Here is a 16,428-nt window from a genome sequence, read left to right on the forward strand (position 1 = left end):
AAGTTTATTAGGAAGAATAAACTTTAGGAAGAACTTCCTCACTGTGAGAGCTGTTCAGCAGTGGAACTCTCTTCCCCGGAGTTTGGTGGAAGCTCCTTCTTTGGAGGCTTTTAAACAGAGGTTGGATGGCCATCTGTCAGGGATGCTTTGAATGCAATTTTCCTGCTTCTTGGCAGGGGGTTGGACTGGATGACCCACAAAGTCTCTTCCAACTCTATGATTCTATAATTCTAACGGTGTAATGATAAAAATCTAACCATTCTACTGAAGTGTGTAATTTCACGATATATAGAAAGGTAGAATTTTAGAGTGTAAATTTCCAGCTTAAAATATTTTCTTCTATAATGTTCCCAAATCTGCACCACTAGCCTGTTAAAATTTTCCTGTGCTCAGTAAAAAGTGGCTTTTTATGATTTTTTTTAAAGAATTAAGTGCAATGTAAAAGGAAACCATGGGAAAATAGACATGTTTTTTCATGGTTAAAGCAAACCTTTCCAAAAGAATTTTAAAAGGAAAATAGATGTTCTTGATGCTGTCTGCTTCCTTTCTTCTGTACATAACTCCTAGTGCACTGCAAATATTTGGACGGTTTTATCTAGAAATTCATCTCAAATTTGCAGGCAGCAATACTTAGTGGAAAAAGGGAGCAGTCACTCACTGTCCATACTGATCTGCCATCAATGTACAAATTATATATGGAGGAGGTATTTAGAAGGCTGGTGGGAGAAATCTGAAAATTTCCAAAGACACAGCTCATTCTTTTTGGCAAATGAATATAATCTGTGGTTGAGGCCAGGGGTCGTGAAATTGAACCACTGCAGCAAATGGATAAAGGAAGCCTTAGATTTACGGTCATAAAAATGAAATCCTGGTAAGATAAACACCACCAGTGTTAATGCCGTATTGACCATCTTCTAATTTATATATTTGTTTGCATAATGACCCTATTGCTGACAACCTGGGGCTGTTTAATTGTGTACCCAATAAAACATTGTGGTTGTTTTTTGGATAGACATTGAACACTTTTACTCCTTGGTGTCTCTGCTTCTTTTACACCTGGATATGTGATTCATTTTTTCCCAATCTCACCAGCAAATAAAGGACATGTTTATTAAAAAGAGTGAAGTTGTTTGGGCACTTTCCTTGTCTACTCATTCTTGAAAAGTTCTGTTTCGAAATAGTAGCTTGTTCTTGTGCCATTGTGGAAATATAAAGTGAAAACAAATGTAAACTGTGGAAATGAAAAATGGGTGAATTGAAAGCTGTCATATTGCTGATCCATTATTTTGGGACTACAAAATTCTATGAGGATCACATTACAGAACCAGCTTTGGGTATGTTATCACTTGGAACCTAACCAAGGACATTTTCCCACTAGCGTTGCAGAATGGAGGTTATAGTCTGCCAATCGTCTGAGTTGCTCCTGCAGAATTCTGGGAAATGTAGTTCAGGGCAGAGCCACTGGGATTCTCAGCTAGAGAGGTCCTCGGTTTCCCTAAATGACATTTCCCAGAATACCTCTGTTGGTGGGAAAATGTGACTCATCTTCCCTGTCTTTTCATATCCATCACGTTTCAGTTTTCTTCGTGCAATTTAACAGTATTCAACATTTAATCTTGAGCTGTATGAAGGCCATTTTCATATACGCTATGAATATATCATAATGTGTTATCCTAAATGCTGAAGGATTTGTTTTAGATGTGTGTTACTAGTCCTCAGGACTACCAAGTCAAGTTCTAAAATTGTGCATCCCAACTGAAAGGGAGGGGACAAAATGTGGGCCAAAATTCCTTTTGCTTTTCAGCATATATAACTTCTAACCTACATAGCAAATTCTTCTTTTAAATATTCTCACTGAATGATACTGTATAAATGCAAAGTACCATATGTCTATCAGCTGTTCTTTGATACCGGCCTTTAAAACTTGTTTTCACACAGTCAGAATATGCAAATTAACGCTGGCACATTGAGCCACTCATTTGTAATATCCCTGTCACTTCCAGAATTATTTCATCCTTGTAATTTAACACATCATTGACTGAATACTACCTTACCAATGAAAATAAAATGTCAGCATTTGCTTCTATAAATATGCCATACAAATACAAACGTGAATACACAGACACCAACATATTCAACCAACATATCTAAACATATATTTGAGTGATGTAAAAAAAAAAACACCCATGTATACAGCACTCTTAACAATTTGAGATATTTTGTTAGCTAAGATTAGAGTTTAGTGTGTCAACTGAAAAATCTTTATGGGACGACTATATGTGTTTATTCAGAAGTAAGCCGCACGAAGTCAATGAGATTCATGCCAGGTGAGCATGTAGAGGACTCAACAGCGATGTGGGCAAATTTCAGCATTCAGTTTCTCTGCCGATATGCACTGATCGTGACTTATTTGCTATTCTTTTTCACAAACATTTTTAAAATCCTTTTTTCATATCCATAATGCTGGGTATCACAGTACTGATGTATACAAAAGGAGTAACTTAGTTAATGTTTCCATATTTAAAAATTAATAGACGGTTAAAGCTCAATAAGATCAACTTACATGTAATTGTCACTCTATAAAATAAAAACAATGCTGTGAAAAAAGAAACTGACAAAAAACCCACACAGTTTGTAGGAATCAATCTATAATGAATTATTATTATTTTTCTGAAAAAAAATGCAATGGATTGTTTCCCACATTTTGTTATTGTTAATAATAATTATTAGGAAGTGACACATTGTTAAGTTCATTTCAGCTTATTTCAGCTGAAATTATATAATTATTTAAATTTTATATGAATGGATGATAATCCCACACACACACAGGTAAGAGCTATAAATATATTGCCAAGGAAATTTATGAGCTATTTTAGTTTTAACTGCAAACATAAAAACAAACAAAAATATACTGGATGTGATAGTGCTAATTATACAGTGTCCCTGTACTTCTAGTTGAATCAATCATAACAAAAGCTTCCACTTTGGTTTACAGTCTTTTAACAGCCTTTATAAAATTAACAGGCAGATCATTTCCCTCTACAAACTAAAAGGAAATTTGACATTCATAGGTATGCAATAATTGGCCACATTTGATTAAAAACAAGCCCCATCAACATAATTCTGAGCATCAACTTAATGCGGGTTCTCTTTAAATTATAACATAAAAATTATGGGGGAAAGTGGAGCATGCTCATGAAAAACAGCATAAATGGGAAATTGTTACTTTCTTGCTTGCACACAGACCGATTTGATTGTTTTTTTACAGTTGATGAAACAGAATTTTCTATTTCTTTTTATTACAATTCGTAGGATTTTTCTCTCTCTCTGAATTCCCATTTTTATTACAATTTTTTCTCTCCAAAAGTTATTTCCATGAATATGCAACAATACATCACCACAACCAGCTATTGGATATTGCTTACATCAGAGGACATATCCTGCTTTTGCTCATGTCATTGTATGAGTGTTGCCAGGATTCAAATTTTAATAAGGCTGAAGTCTTACAAATACATATTTGAAAGGAAGCTCCATTTAAATCCAACTTGAGTATGTTCAAGTTTTCATCTATATGCTTCCCTACCAGGTGCTCCAACATACATGGATGATTGTTTGCTTTGTAAACAATCTACTTAGTCTGCTTTCATTGTATTAAGCAGATGCATAGCTGTCTAACCATCCTCATTCGTCCTCCATTATATGTGCATATGTTGGAATATTATAATACAAACTACTTATGGTGGGTGACCAAAGATAATACTGATGTTGCCTAATTAATTATGATAAAAGTGGTGGGGGGGGGGGAGAGAAATATAGGACCTGTTTCACAAGACTGGTAAACAGTAAAATGAAATTATATGTAATTGATATACAGCAGACTCTCATTTAAACAGCAGCCATGGGGATTGGTAGATGCCGGATAAATGTACAGTAGTTTCTGATTGCTCGAGTGTTATTATTTAAATAGGCCTAACTAATACTATAACTCATACAGTATCATACTATAAATTCAGTATTGACTTGATATTAATAATGAAATACAGTAATTAAGTGCAAATTAAAATAAATCAAGACAAATCTAACTTCATATAACACAGTTTTACTGTTTACTGTATTATAAAACAGAATTTTTATTTAAAATAGTATTTCTTCAATTTTTTGCCAGTTGCTTGAGAGTTCCAATTGCTTGAGTTCTGGTTGACTGAGAGACTACTGTATAACAAATACATACTCCATAGGCATGAATCTAGCTGGAGGGAGATTAATGACCATGAATCTAAGCTTTCAATAAAGACACATTTCAACACTCTCATCTTCATCAGTGGCCCTCATTTAAGTTCTTCTACTCTTTTAGTTCTTCCCACCAGACTAAGCCAAACACATTAACCTAATGTTCCCCTTGGAATAAGAATAAAAATGGCTTTTGCTTTTACCACCCATGATTATTTGAATAGCAGCAGCAACAGTGCTCTGCATATTGCCTTTTGAATGTCACTATGTGAACCACATTTTAATATGTGTGTTTATAGAATTGTTGCAACGTTTATGTGTTTTGACTGTGCTGTGACCCACCTCGAGCCACAAGGAGAGGCAGATAAGAAATATAATAATAATAATAATAATAATAATAATTATTATTATTATTATTATTATTATTATTATTATTGTTAGTGTAAATATATGTTTTCACTCATATGTCTACAGAAAGAGTCACACACTGAGCTCCAGAAATCCTCATATCGGTCTGTGCTTTTTCTTTGCAAAATACCGCAGGGACAAAAGGAATCAGTCATCCTAGAGTACTGAGAGATGATAAGTGCAGTGGAGACTGACATTCCCTATATTATCGGTGGTTAGTGTTTCCGAATGTTTAAAAAGGAACAGCCAAAATTTATGACATTAGGAAGTAGTTATTAACAAATTTGTGTTCTGTCTAAATACCAAATGGAAGTATTGAATTCCGCTAACCTAGTCATGTATTTCTCTGTAAAATTACAATGCTGTCCACATTAGTAAATTACATTTAACACACATTTCTGTCTTTATGGAGGGCCCTCACCCCCAAATATGGGCTTTTTTGGCATCTCATTTAGTCTATGTAAAAGGAAAAGCCTTCCAAATTTTGAATACACAACATCTAATAAAGTACACCTGCCAGAGATAATATCAAAATATTATAATAAGGGACACCTGGCAATCCTAGCAGTTGCATACATACAGTGCAGAAGCAGCATGCATACACATTGGGCGCCGCATGTGAAAGAACTAGATATACAACACACTAAAAGGGAGCTGCAAAAGAAATATCTGTGCAGTTATATACACATTCATGGACTGTTTTTGCTGTATTGATTCAGATACTATATGAGATCTTTCATCTTGGACTAGCCAATCTTTGTCATAAAGTATAATTGTCTGCTCCAGAACAATTACAAATAAGAGGCTAGTTTTTCCATTTTCATCCTTGCAAGTACATACGGATGGGGTAAAGAAGACATTATTCTACAAAGTGCTACACAAGTAAAAGGATTTCTTTTATTTATACTCTGTGTGTTACTTTAATTAGAATTTTATTTGAACTTACGAGACTCCCCCCCAAACTGATGCTATGACCTAAATGCTACTGCTAGTTCCAACAAGAGTATCCCCGCTTAATCAACTGCAGAATGGTGAGTCAACAATCATGTAAATCCTATTCATTCAACAGGAATGGGCTAGCTGATATTAGCAACTGTAGACTGAACATTTTCTATTTAAAATGAACAAGTCACACACTTATTTGAAAATAAAAAAATATGAATTAATATTCCAAGTAACATTTCTCTAATAATATTTTACATGTTGCATTTTTTTTACTATGTACAGAATGTTCTGTACTTGACAAAAAATCTTTTGGACTATAATTTTGATACTCTCCTATGTTCATTATGATTTTAGTATTCTTATTCACAAAAGTAACTATTCCAAGATCTGAGAATAACAGGATATATTTTAATCCAGACAGTAAGTTACAGCAATGCCCAAGTGTTAGTCCCACAGCTTTCACAATCATTAATCATACTGGAATGTATGGGAATGTTTCATAGGAAGTATAATTTGAAATACTTCATGTCTCTCTTCACTAAACATTTAAATTAGGAATCTTCTTTAGGAATTATATGACATGCAGAATGTTAGTTTCCAGAATTTGTGTACATTTATTTTTAACCATAGAAGTTTTGTACATTTTTAATTTGAAATATTACAATAGCCAGATAAACATTCTTAAGTTTGGGGTAATGGCTCATCAAATATTCAAGTATTTAAACCAAATATCATGGAACTGACACTCTAATCCAAACCATATTTATTGGCATCAATAAACATGCTTATGATATAAAAAGAAGCTTTTAAAAAATAGTATAACCTTTCCACTGATGCCTAAGCCCTGCAAAAAAAATAACTAACTTCTATAATAAAAAATTAAAAGAAAATGACAGTTGCATTGTCTGAAATGCTCATTTCACATATTGTTAATTTGACATACAGAGCTTAATTATTTACATTTCAAAATGAAATTGGTACTGATATCCAAATTCAAATATTCTATATTTCTTACCTTAAGTATGGTTCATTCCCATCAAAAGGTTCCATTAGGAATTCTTTTACTAATGGTCTACAATAGGGTACTACAGGGGTCTTTTTGGAAAGGAAACATTTTTTTGTCAAATTTTATTTTAAATATCTACTGTGTGGATCACCTACCAAAAAAGTTCAAGGGAAACATAACCTCCCAGTAATGTGTAAGCCAACGATAATTCCCATTCACACATTACACAATATTTATTCAACTGGACAGCAAAACATCCAGCAGTTACCTTTTCTTTTACTTTCCTTACCTTTGTCTAATAACAAATAGGTTAAAGGGTTTTACTGTCACCTAGTGGATAAAGGTAGTAGAAGTATCTACCTAGCATTTCATTTTGGAAACTTATTACTGTTTAAGAATTTGAAACATATACTGCATGTCAAATTAATGTCTTTATAGATGCCATTAAACTGCAAGGGGAAATTTATGGTGGCTTAACTACAGTGACTACATTGCTGTTCTGTTCGCTGACAGGTTCACCTTCAATACATACTTTGGTTATTCATTACTTATTATGAAATGTTATAAAATGTACACTTCCTCTGGGGAATCACAAGAAGTAAATATCCAGTATGAATGTTTGCTACCATATCAGCAATGTTCTCTAACCTGGCCTGGTTCATACGCTGCCTTCTGTCCTGTACAACTCTTCTATAACTTGGAAGGAATGTTCAAATAGAAACTGATTTCCTGTTACCTCCACTTCCACATGCGTAACTGTGATAGTGTACAAAATAGTCTATGTCTGGTGATATATGGGGAAACTGTCTGTCTCAGTGCCCAGGCTCAATTCCACACTGAATTATGAACCTGACTAGTTGATATTGGGTCAGTTCCTGTCTCCCAGTCTAACTTTTGTTGTATGATTATTATTATTATGCTGAAAAAATGGAGAGGATGAGAGGCATATACAAGACCTTATGTGCATGGAAGGAAAGATGCAATATGAATATAGGACTTGACCTCATGAAGCTGCTATCCCGCAGCATTACCACAACCAGGGATGGTGGTAACTTGCTGATCTGATGACCCTCAGTATCGCATATCTCTGAGCAGCACACGACTGCTACACTTTGTAGATCAATAACATCACTTCTTGGTAGCAGCAGAACTTTGGCCTCCCATAGTTTTGCTGCTCCAGAGATTTAGTTATTAATATTTTTTATTTCAGTACAAGCAAGTTTGCAATTGCTACGAAGTTAAGGTTACAAATTATATAGTTAACTACATACATTACAGTGAAGTGAGTGGGGGGAGAAGGACAATCCCATCCCCTGAGTCACATCTCTGTTAGCATGCTGGCAAAGAAGTACATTAAAAAGGGCTATTTGCTGGGTTTTGCCCATCAATGGCAGGTGACGGGTTTGTCACAGGGAGGTAGCAATGGGAAATGCAAGCTATCATGCAACGGGGACTTCTTTGATGTTTGTTTGACATCTCTGTATAATAAAATCCATAATAGATAGATTTTTCCCCCGCAAAGGAGCCATGTACACAAGGACCAATACTGGAATACTATGCTTATTTATCCCAATAAAGTAATTTTCAATTATTGTGCTGTCATTGTCTAAAATACAGCTTTTAGCTTCAGCCTACTTTAATATACGAGTCCAAACCCTATTGTTAATTCCAATTAAATAGGCCCATTGAAACAATGGGATTTACCTCCACACTGACTCACCATTCAACAGTGAATTTAGTGATTGGAGGAGGGCGAATGTGGTCCCTATCTTCAAGAATCTTTATTAACGACTTAGACGAAGGGTTAGAAGGCACGATCATCAAGTTTGCAGACGACACCAAACTGGGAGGGATAGCTAACACTCCAGAAGACAGGAGCAGAATTCAAAACGATCTTGACAGACTAGAGAGATGGGCCGAAACTAACAAAATGAAGTTCAACAGGGACAAATGCAAGATACTTCACTTCGGCAGAAAAAATGAAACGCAAAGAATGGGGGACGCCTGGCTCGACAGCAGTACATGTGAAAAAGACCTTGGAGTCCTCGTGGACAACAAGTTAAACATGAGCCTACAATGTGATGTGGCAGCTAAAAAAGCCTATGGGATTCCGGCCTGCATAAATAGGGGTATAGCGTCTAGATCCAGGGAAGTCATGCTACCCCTCTATTCTGCCTTGGTCAGACCACACTTGGAATACTGTGTCCAATTCTGGGCACCGAAGTTGAAGGGAGATGTTGTCAAGCTGAAAAGCGTCCAGAGGAGGGTGACTAAAATGATTATGGGTCTGGAGAACAAGCCCTATGAGGAACGGCTTAAAGAGCTGGGCATGTTTAGCCTGCAGAAGAGAAGGCTGAGTGGAGACATGACAGCCATGTACAAATATGTGAGGGGAAGTCATAGGGAGGAGGGAGCAAGCTTGTTTGCTGCTGACCTGCAGACTAGGATGCGGAACAATGGCTTCAAACTACAGGAAAGGAGATTCCACCTGAACATTAGGAAGAACTTCCTCACTGTGAGAGCTGTTTGGCAGTGGAACTCTCTGCCACAGAGTGTGGTGGAGGCTCCTTCTTTGGAGGCTTTTAAGCAAAGGCTGGATGGCCATCTGTCAGGGATGCTTTGAATGAGATTTTCCTGTTTCTTGGCAGGGGGTTGGATTGGATGGCCCGTGAGGTCTCTTCCAACTCTATGATTCTATGATTCTAACTCTTGTCTTCATCTTACTTGTCTTTGGTGGGAAATGAAATATAGATCAAGGAAGGAAAAAAGGGGAGGCATTCTACTCCATTCTGCTTTGGTCAGACCTCACCTGAAATGCTGTATTCCGTTCTGGGCACTACAATTCAGGAAAGATACTGTCAAACTGGAATGTGTCCAGAGAAGGGAGAGCCAAATGGTATAAGATCTGGAAGCCAAGCCCTATGGGGTGCTGCTTAGAGAGCTGGGAATGTTTAGCTTGGAGAAGAGCAAGTTAAGAAGGGACATGATATAGCTACGTTTAAATATTTGAAAGGATGTCATATTGAGGAGGGGACAAGCTTGTTTTCTGCTGTTCTAGACACTAAGATATGGATGAATGGAAAAGTAATTCCACCACAATATTAGGAAGAATCTTTTGACAGTGGACTATGCAGCCTCAGTGTGTAGTAGAGTCTCCTTCTCTTGCAATTTTTAAACAGAAGTTAGACAGGAATGATTTGATGGTGGATTCCTGGATGGTAGGAAGTTGGACTGGATTGCCCTTGCAGTCTCTTCCAACTCCATGATGGAACTCATGAATGCATCCAAAATAGCTAGGCAATGATAGTAGACTAGACAGTACAGAGTAGGGCTCTGGCTGGTGGGCCCTTGAAATAAAGCAACATCATTTTTCACATCCATACATGTGCAAATAGATAATGGAATAGATAATGAACTTGGCCTATCTGTGCAAAAGCCATCTCAAACACATAGAAAGACATTTTAGGAGTGCATTTGCGGCTACACTATTATTACCAGACTTGTGGACTTGGACTTGGGGACTTAACTTGCTTGGGGACTTAACAGTCTTGCTGTGCGATTGTGAGAAAATACTACATTATGAAGTTATTCCCTGAATAGAGTTTGTCTCTTAATTCACACTAGGACCATTATTTCACAATTTATTGGAAATACATATTATGTATTAGTCTGATCACGGAATATTCTTCCATATTTAATTTGTTTAACTTCTTATTAGGTAACTAAAATACTGAAAAGTATGGCCCTAAGAATAACCCAATAATGCCACCATTTATTTCCACAGGGAGATAGAGACAATACCAACAGAATGCTCACATTAACATGACCACAAAAATAAATATGTTGTATAAGGGTCAAATTACTGTTAATGAACTTGACCAATATGAATTATGTTACTTCCAGAAATGACATATACTTCTCATCTTCTTCCTCGACTCATCTTCTTGATGTCAAAATGCAGAGAGTTTAAAAACAATAATCACCATTAATTATCCTGTCCAGACAATCTGTCAGTGTACACAAGAGAATTGATCAGGGATAGCTTACTTTTGTAATATCTGAAATAGCTGGGTTGACTGAAAATAACATATGTGCAATGAAAACTAATTTGTACTTGATAGCAGTGGTTAACATGCCAGACTGCCAAGGTTAATGAGACCTAGAATAATCTAAAGGATTAATGTTAGTTACACAATTGGAAGCTACAGCACCTGAGACAGCTGTGACTTAATGCACTGGGCTGTATTTGAAAAAAAAAAAAAAAGAGGGATGGAATGGGATTATGTGTAATTTTCATTCCTTTACAGGGAATGAAGTTAATTTCCCTAGATGAAGTATTACGGTAAGATTGTAAATTAGAACAGAATTTTTGTGACTTACAACAGCGTTGACAATGATAAACTATAAGAAAGCACAGTAAGATTGAAATTCAAAAAATTAAAACTATATATCAATAGTGGTATCAAATGTGTTCTGTGTGTGTACTTATCACAGGGATGTAAAAAAAATGTTTCTCATTCATGACAATGAGTATTCATGCATACTGTAGAATGAATGCAGCTTGACACCACTTTAACTGCCATGGCTCAATGCTGTGGAATTATGGGAGTTGTAGTTTTACAAGTTCTTTAACTTTCACTGCTAAAGATTACTGGTGCCCCCCCAACTACAAACCCCATGATTCCACAGCATTGAGTCATGACAGTCAAACTGCATTCATGATCTTCATGTACCCTGAGACATCCTGTTGAAAAATAGTTGACTACCATGAGAATTTTCCCATTTTGGATACCTTTTGAAAATTTGTTTACAAAACTCTGCTGTTTTGCATAGGAAAGTGTGTTTTTCTCATGTGAAGAATGATTTTTTTTCTCAAAAAGGTTCCCAAACACAAAATGTATAAAATAATCCTGCTTAGCAGAGGAAAAAGATTTTACAATTCTTTGTTCTTGGAGAAAGAATGTATCTAACTGTATCCTCAGAGATCAAAGATTAAAAACAAACAAACCAGAAGGCAAAATTGAATAAAAGGGGGAAGTGGTTCCCCAAAGTGGGTTTGTTTTGTTGGAAAGGCAGGAAGGATAACTTCAGTTTAGTGGGGGAAATGCAATGAAATAACATGTTTATAAAGCTGGTGTCAAGAGTCAGACGCCAGTTAACATACAAAACAAAGTTTATTCCGAAGATAAGCCAAAAAATAACATAAACACAGGAAATATCCTTGAAACACTTCACTTTTCAGTGTTTCGAGAGTAGATTGGACAATAATAACTCAAAAACGAGCCACGCTAATTTCCCATGCTGGCATTCAATAAAAAACTAAATAACGCTTCAATTCAGCTTTGGAAAACAAATAGAGTTAATTGCTGGAAAATAAACAAACTAGAAAAGCAGTAAAGCTGCTTCCACGGTGCAGATAAGCCGAGAGCCTCAAAGGGATGATGAATAGCCGTCGTCAGAAGAATCCAAGGTCAGGTCAGGAGGCAGCAGAAATTCCGAAAGACAAACCAATAGTCAGAAGCCGGGAGTAGCCGTCAGTCAGAGGGCGTAGACAGAAGCCAGGTCAAATTCAATCCAAAGTCCGAAGAGGGTGCAGTCATCCACAACAGGTCCACGATAAGACACAGCGAGAGCCAAGCCAAATGGTAACAACAGATCCGATTCACAGTCCAAGTCCAGTCTTCACGGAAACACAGAGATCCCAATGGTGCCTCAGCAACACCTTGCCACATGCAAAGTGCAGTGGCCAAACATTCCCATTTTATTCCCCTTCCTCCTGGGTGACCAAACACTCACACCCAAACACCAGGTGTCCCAAATCTACTCAGAGTCTGAACTTCACACAGCTAGAGCTCGTGGATCTGGAGTACCTAGCAATTCGTCGGAGTCCCAATCATCCTGCCCACACTTAGCCCCATGAACACTTAAAGAACCATCCTCCCTTCTCCAAGCATCCCAATTGGGATCAGCTCCTGCAGAAACCCCAGGTTCAGAAGTATCCATAGGCCCCAAATCCCCAGACATCTCCGGTGGCTGTGCCCATTCAGTGCCCGCTTCCCCAGCCACCACCGGTTCCTCAGCATCCATCTCCCCATCTGAATCTTCCTCAGAAGATCCCCCATATAGCTCTCTTAAGTCGCTTCCTGCGCAACTCCTCCAGTGAACCCTCATCACGAGGGTTTTTTCTTCCTCTTCGAATTCCATCACCATCAACCATAATCCCCGAAGGCGCAGTCACAACAGCTGGTCATGAAAATAATTGTTTTACTAACAAGAAACACAGTGCAAGTTGAATTCCATTCATATAAGCAAACATAAAGACATTGAATCTATTCTAGTTAGTGCAATAAAACTATTCTTGAGCTAATTTACTCTAATTTGATTGCTACTAACTAACTATATGTTTCTGTATTGTGCTTCTCGTGGCTGTATAATTGTAGTGTATATATAAATGGAATTGCGCTTTCTCTTGTTTCTTGTAACCATTTCTTTCTTTCTTTCCCTATCCTCCTTCCTTCCTTATCGGCTTCATATCAGCATATTGTATTTCTCCCCATAGTTGAAGGCATCTATCTTTTAAAATCCATAAGATCCGCCTTTTCATTGTCTGGCAAGAATGAAGCCCTTTGTATGTTTAGCCAATGTTTTGGCATAAATTGGGATAATTTGTAATAACATACTTTCAGAATTTTCACCTGCCCCACCCCCATGCCCCTGTCTCTTAACCTCTCTTGTTTTTCTGTTCTTTGGGGGGGGGGGAATCATTTAAAAGCAACAAAAAGGGTCATTTTTCAAGTCGCTCCTGACATGAAAAAAAATTGATAGATATCTCCAGTAATATTGTTTTCCTCACCAAAAATCCACAGATGAAATATAATAATAATAAAATAAAATAATAATAATAATAATAGAGTCCCCTCGGGTGAGAAAGGCGGGATAGAAATGACATAAATAAATACATAAATAAATATTAAACTTTATTTCTAGACCGCCCTCTCTCCCCAGAGAGACACAGGGTGGTTAACAAAAAGATAAAACAGCAAACATTCAATGCCACGACTACATCACTTAATAACAAAGAATATAAAATAACGATAACATACTTATTATAGTAAAAAAAAAATCTCCAAATTAGAAAAAACCCAATAAATTTAAACATAACAGTCATTAAAAACATTATTGCACAGAACGTATACCCAGGCCAAATTAAAAGACCATACTGCAGAAAATGTTCGGCATTTGTTGTAGTGTCACTTAGATCATAGCCGCTATAAGGTGATATTATATTAATTCTTCTCCTCTCTGTACACTAAAGTACATGCAAAGTTGATCAACAGTTTGAGACCATCTGAGATTGTTCTCTGAACATTAGTTTGAGTTAGTGTATACCTTCCTATACAACACATTTCTGCTATTTTAAAAATATGTTCAAAGCACATACGACCAAAACATACTGGTCTTTAGTATGAACTTTAAAGTATATTTTGGGAATAGCATTCAGCCCCTTTAAAGTATGGATTTAATGCCCAGGAAGAAATATATTTTGTGTATAGAATTGAGCCCCATCTCAATATACATATGTTTGCATATATATGTAAGCATATGCAAATGCAGATATTCCAAAATTCAAAAAAAAAAAAAAAAAAGATCATAAAAGGAAATGGGAATGAATAACAGCCTCCCATTATATTGTCACAGTAAAATTCTGAAATCTTCAGAAAAAGTCTGTTCCACATAATGGAATATCATTATGTAATATCACAAATGTACACCTCTCAGCAGTGGCACACACCTTCTGAAACATCCTCCCACATGCTGTTTGGGAGGCAGAAAGTGCAATGAGTATTAAAAGAGGTTTTCTGGAAATAGATTTGTTCACACCAAATTTCCTTGGCTAATAAGACTGGTTGTGCTTTGTAAAGGTTATTATGTATATGCTTTAGCTGTGCTTTTATAGTAATATCTAACCCATAAGCTTGAAAGGTAATAACCAGACACTGATTGGAGGCTACTGAAACTGGTATGAGAAATGAGTTAACGTTCCGCTACCAAAAAACAAAACCACACCTTTTTAGTGCGTTTCACCCTACGTGAAATTTATGACCAGAGCCAACAGGAATGTAATCTACATTCTTTTAATAAGAATCAGTTTTGTATATTGTACAAATAGGTCTGTTGCCATACAACTTAATACATCAGCCCTGTACAGAACATTCATCTGTTTTTCAATGGTACAATTACACAAAAAGATACATAACACAGTTAAACTTTTAAAATCAGATAACATAAATACAATTAAAACATGTTAAAACATAGCACCAATCCCCTTAGCCATTTTGAATCCCAGTATTGGGAGAAAGGCAGGGTATACATTATTATTCTGATTCTTATTAAAATGCATTAACCTTATTCATTTGTTGGTGATACATCAAAATCCCAGTGAGATCAATGAGATTTGTATAGGTTGGTTCAAAAGTCTGCATAGATGAAATTTTGCTTGAGCAAAGATCTGTCCCATTTCATTTTTCATTCCCATAACATACTGTACTTCCATCAAATTTTAAGTGATTCTCTCCACCATTTCCCTATGGTTCACTTTTAGAATATCCCCACGGACCTAATGAAAATATTTTCAGGGACTTAAAAAGACTGAAGTGGTGAAAAATAGGACTAGCCTTTTGGTAGTACAGCAGGGTAACATTTTTTTATCATGCTCCGAGTCTCTTATATAAAAAGTGGGATTGTCACAATTAGATCAAGCTTATGTAGAACGTAAGCTGTCACCATCCATATAGAATGAAAAGAGAACCAAATAAATTGCCAATAAATATTCTATGAAGCTAGAAAGAGTGCACAGAATTAATTATAGTCAAGGATTCTTCCTCTGGCCACAGACAGCTGATCTACACCTGGGTTCATAAAACATGTCTTAATAGCAGGTTAGTGATGGAGGACTAGCTTTCTTTCTCATTATGGCACAACTAATGTGCAGGCAGGATATCCAGTCCGGGTGTAAATGTCCACATCAGATTATGATAGATGTTCTTAATGCATTGTTGACACAGGCCGACTTGTCCAGTCAAGTTTTTAATATTTCATGTATGTCTCTTCAAGTTTCATTACGTAACAGCTTATTTTGCTCATCTCACCTCTAATGGGTTGCCATTAAGGAAACCTGTTTCCCTAGTAATAGAAAACCAGATGAGCCCTCCTGGATCAAAGGTCAAATACAGTCCATTTATTCTTCTTTTCTTTCTTAATGTGTTCAGCTGCACATTGCTGATAGTTAGCTTATATGTCCCTCCAAGGACCTGGGTTGCTCCCCTCCCCTGTCTTTCGAAACAAACCGTAAATGATAATGAAATGCTTAAAGGCATATGAAGGGGTGTCCAGTTTCATCTACCTGGACAGTCTGGCAGCATAGTGTGTAACAATAAACAAGTGTTCTTAAGTCACAGCATTGCACTGGAAATGAGGCAGAACCTGTGTATTTTAACAGCTTTTTACAACTTGTAACCACTAGCAAATTTATTTTACTTTCTCAGGGAAGTCCAGTGAAATGCTCCTAAATTAAACTAAGGGGTCTTTCAGCCTTGAAGGCAAAACTCATTTCTGCTGAGCACCTGAATGTGTACAGGTGAATCCAAAAGACTGGTATGAAAGATAGTTTGTCTTCTGGCTAGTCTGACTCACTTCCAGGGCTGTGATCATTTATTATCCAGAAAAAGAAAGGCTAGCTTTTTGCTCAGCAAACACAGTGGTGGTCTTCATTTCCATGATGAATAGATTTACCAGGCCTGCACTAAAATGCATGATGACATAGAGTTTTCCAAGAAGTC

The 16,428-nt window shown here is 36.6% G+C and overlaps 1 protein-coding gene across 3 annotated transcripts in view; it reads right to left on the bottom strand.

The window, feature by feature from the left end:
- Positions 1–16,428, bottom strand: part of slc25a21 (solute carrier family 25 member 21) — a 295,483-nt gene that overhangs the window by 168,196 nt on the left and 110,859 nt on the right. Inside the window, exon 1 of one of the 3 annotated variants that reach the window (XM_062968294.1) lies at positions 6,599–6,621. The exons of the other annotated variants lie outside the window; for them this stretch is intronic. The gene's annotated coding sequence lies outside the window, so the exon portion shown is untranslated. Of the gene's footprint in view, positions 1–6,598; positions 6,622–16,428 lie in introns of those variants that run through there. 3 annotated transcript variants of the gene reach the window in all.

The sequence above is a fragment of the Anolis carolinensis genome, chromosome 1 (genome assembly GCF_035594765.1).
Source record: "Anolis carolinensis isolate JA03-04 chromosome 1, rAnoCar3.1.pri, whole genome shotgun sequence".
Lineage (NCBI taxonomy): Eukaryota > Metazoa > Chordata > Lepidosauria > Squamata > Dactyloidae > Anolis > Anolis carolinensis.